The sequence below is a fragment of the Trichechus manatus genome, unplaced genomic scaffold (genome assembly GCF_000243295.1).
Source record: "Trichechus manatus latirostris isolate Lorelei unplaced genomic scaffold, TriManLat1.0 scaffold00026, whole genome shotgun sequence".
Taxonomy (NCBI): domain Eukaryota; kingdom Metazoa; phylum Chordata; class Mammalia; order Sirenia; family Trichechidae; genus Trichechus; species Trichechus manatus.
The window spans coordinates 11,284,421-11,288,394 of record NW_004443962.1 but is presented as its reverse complement, the minus strand read 5'-3'; the positions used below and the strand labels follow the sequence as shown (position 1 = coordinate 11,288,394).

The window sequence follows — 3,974 nt, the reverse complement described above, 5'->3', positions numbered from 1 at the left end:
GATTGAAAATACCATGGCTTGGGTCAGGTGCACTTTAGTCCTCAAAATGACATCTTTGCTTTTTAACACTTTAAAGAGGTCTTTTGCAGCAGATTTGCCCAATGCACAATGTGTCATTTGATTTCTTGACTGCTGCTTCCTGAGTGTTGACTGTGGATCCAAGTAAAATGAAATCCCTGACAACTTCAATCTTTCCTCCGTTTATCATGATGTTGCTTATTGGTCCAGTTGTGAGGATTTTTGTTTTCTTTATGTTGAGGTGCAATCCATACTGAAGGTTGCAGTCTTTGATCTTCATCAATAAGTGCTTCAAATCCTCTTCACTTGCAACAAGCAAAGTTGTGTCATCTGCATATTGCAGGTTGTTAGAGTCTTCCTCCAATCCTGATGTTGCGTTCTTCTTTATATAGTCCAGCTTCTCGGATTATTTGCTCAGTATACAGACTGAATTTAAGTATGGTGAGAGAATACATCCCTAAGGCACACCTTTCCTGATTTTAAATCACGCAGTATCCTGTTCTTCTGTTTGAACAACTGCCTTGTGGTCTATGTACAGGTTCCTCATGAGCTTAATTAAGTGTTCTGGAATTCCCATTCTTTGCAATGTTTTCTGCAGTTTGCTGTGATTCACACAAATGTCTCTGCGTAGTCAATAAAACACAGGTAAACATCTTTCTGGTATTCTCTGATCTCAGTCAAGATCCATCTGACATCAGCAATTAATATCCCTCATTCCATGTTCTCTTCTGAATTCGATTATGCATTTCTGGCAGTTCCCTGTTGATGTACTTCTGCAATCACCTTTGAATGATCTTCAGCAAAATTTTACTTGTGGTATTAATGATACTGTTCAATAATTTATACATTCTGTTGGAACATCCTTCTTTGGAATGGGCACAAATATGGGTCTCTTCTAGTCTGTTGGCCAGGTAGCTGTCTTGCTTATTTCTTGGCATAGACAAGTAAGTACCTTCAATGTGCATCCATTGGGTGGTGGAGATACACAAATGATTTTCTATTTTCTGAGTAATCTTATCTCCCAGCATTATATTCTTCACCAGGGCTGAATATAGGGATAGGGGCATGAGGGTATTGTGTTAGTAGTTCTTTAGATAGTCGTTTAGAGCAATATACAAAAATAAAATGATTCAGAGTAGTACAGCTTGAAGAATTCTATATTGTTTATACCACAGACAGGCTCACACAGGGCACAAGGATATATGTACACGGATGTTCACTGCAGCAGTGTTTGCTGTAGCGAACAACTGAAAATCTGAATGTCCACCAATAGTGGACAAGTTAAACACATTTTTATATTTGTACAAGGGAATGCTGTGTAGCCTTTTAAAATAATGAGGTAGTTTTACACCCTCATGGATATGGAAAAATGCCTATGACATAGTATTAAGTGGCAAAAATAAGGTGCAGAATGGCATGATACTACTTGTGGGAGAGAAAAAAGAGGGGGATTATATATTATATACATACTTCAATATGATCAGAAAATTTCTGTTAAGATGAACAAGAAATTACTTACAGTGCTTACTTCTGGGAAGTAGAGACTAGGGAAGAGGTCAGGAGATAGGGAAGAATCATTTTTCTTTTTACAGCTTATCTTTCTGTACTGAATTTCCTTTTATCAAAAACATGCAGTATTTATTTTAAAATTAATTAAAAACAGAGTATTATACAGCCTAATCTTTTACAGTAGTGGTTCCTGATCACGTTACAACAGACTGGTATGTTATGATCAGTGGCATGTCCCAAGTAATTCATTCCTAATAGTAGTTAGCCAAAAGAAGTTTATAAATGATTTATTTTTATAAACGAGTAAAATCAGCATCTCTTTAATTAATTCATTCTCATTGAGTTGTATTCGGACGTGCTTTCCTGAATACAAGAAAGTAAAGTGAAGTTGCTCATAACCCTAATTTACCCAATAGGAGTGTCTTATATATTGTTTGTACAGGAAATCACAAGTTCTGATTAGGAACACCAGGAACATATGTCCTCCGTTGTGACGCAACTGCTCCTTCTCCATTCAATCCCCACCCCCACCCCTCACTTTGCAAAAAAAAAAAAAATATGTGTACTAATTGTTTAGTGAGAATCTAGTTTGTTCTGTAAACCTTCATCTAAAGTACATTAAAAAAAAAAAAAAAATCCCAACCAACCTATAGTCCAACCAAATTCTGGAAAGGCCACCAGCCTTTCAGGGAGGAGTTCTCCTCATCATTTGCACAGAACTGTTAAGATCCTTTAAGTGCTCAGAAAGTGCTTCCAACTACCTCCATAAATGAAAGTACTTGTCCAATGATTTTAAATATCTCTGTCCCACTCTTAAATTGTCCTCTCCCTATTTCCAGCTACAGACAACTGGAACTGTTATTAATAAGTCAGACACACATACTCTTTATCTGTCAAGGGGCTCACCCTCCCCTTCACATTCCTACACACCACTCCCATTATGCAAAACAAACTCCCTCCACACCATCAAAACAAATTCTTGTTCCTCTGGAACTCTCTTCAGGGTTCCCTTCCCTTTACCAGCCTGCCCACCTCTGATTCCTGGGATTTTAGTGTGGATGGGATGGCAGGGATCGTCCCTCTCTCCTCAGCTCTCTAAAAAACCTTTAGCACTAACTGAATCGTTGGACAGGCCTGAGTTCGCACTGGTATTTCCAATGTTTCTGTGATCTCCGCCCAAAAGACCTTGACTTGCTTGGGTCGCGCTCCCCCTTCCGGACACTAAGTTTGTTTAGGGCCTAAGAACAGGGGCCCGGCAGGTTCTCTCCGACATCAGCTGCTGCGTATCGAGGCCGGCCCGAAGAGCCGGCTCAGGAAACCAGGGCGTGCGCACCAGACCGACCCGGGCGCCTACCCTGGTCGCTCCCGGAGCGCCTGAACAGCCTTGGCTGCAAGGGGGTAGTACGGGCATTTGAGTTCCGAGGCCACATGAGGCGAGGCCAACAGGCGTTTGCGAGACTAGAACTAGGCCTAGTAGGTGAAGGGAGGCGGGTGAAGGGCCAGATCCCGGACTGCAGGACGAGGAGGGGCGGGAGGGCTGGGACCCGAATATCGCTGCTTCGGTAGCCTCTGCGGCCCCTGTGGCTGGGTGACCGTTAAAGGCCTCTCAGAGAGGGGAGGAGTTGGGGAGCGTCCCCCACTCACCTGCAAACCGACTGCCAGAGGCTCCAGCCCCCCGTTCCCAATTTAAGCCACGTCAGCTAGGGACTCCCGTTCGCGACACCTACCACCGCCGCGCCCCGCAAGGGACTCAACCACTCGTTGTCTGGACGGAAGATGGCATTAGGATGTCGACCAATCAGGGCTATCGGCAGGGCGTTACCAGGGAGACCAGGCACGCCTTGTTTGTAACTAACCCATCAACAATGACGAAAGCCAATCAACGTCTGGAAATTCTCCGCTTCCTCAAAAAATAGCCAATGGACTCTAAAAAGTGGAGGAGGGGGCGGGGTCATAAACGAGTGTGTGTTCCGGAAGAAGATCTGGGAAAGGGCCGGAAATGCCGGGAGGGCGGGCGTTCTGGGAAAGGTCAGGTGTGTCCGATGTAGAGTGAGGATGCTGGCTGCCTCTGATCCTCTGCCGCGTTAGCTGTGACTACGACTTGGGCTCCTGCGGAGACGTCGGACTGCGCGCACCAACTGTCATTAGGATTGTTGAATGAACTGCGAGAAAGGAGTGGGGATATGGGTTTTGCTCTTAGAGTTATAAAATTGTAAAGCCGGAAAGAAGCCTTTTTTTTGGAGTCTGATATGACCTTTTCATTTTACTGATGAAAAATGATAACCAGAGAAGTGACCTGATGTCAAATTTTGTTTATCCAAAAACAAACAGCGACTTAGTAACGGAAATAGGACCCGGAGCCTATATGAAAGAAAGATATGTCTCTGAGAACATGAGTAAGAGGGAAAATAGTAAAAACTAGGAAGATGACTGTTGGGAAGTGGCGC

The 3,974-nt window shown here is 43.5% G+C and overlaps 1 protein-coding gene across 7 annotated transcripts in view; it reads right to left on the bottom strand.

Annotated features, from left to right (window-relative positions):
- GOLGB1 (golgin B1) overlaps positions 1-3,301 on the bottom strand; it is a 72,202-nt gene extending 68,901 nt beyond the window's left edge. For 6 of the 7 annotated variants that reach the window (XM_023728826.1, XM_023728830.1, XM_023728827.1 and 3 more), the window contains exon 1: positions 3,172-3,271. The gene's annotated coding sequence lies outside the window, so the exon portion shown is untranslated. Of the gene's footprint in view, positions 1-3,171 lie in introns of all 7 variants that reach the window. The other variant, XM_023728828.1, reaches the window with a different exon arrangement.
- Between the last annotated feature and the right edge of the window lie 673 nt (positions 3,302-3,974).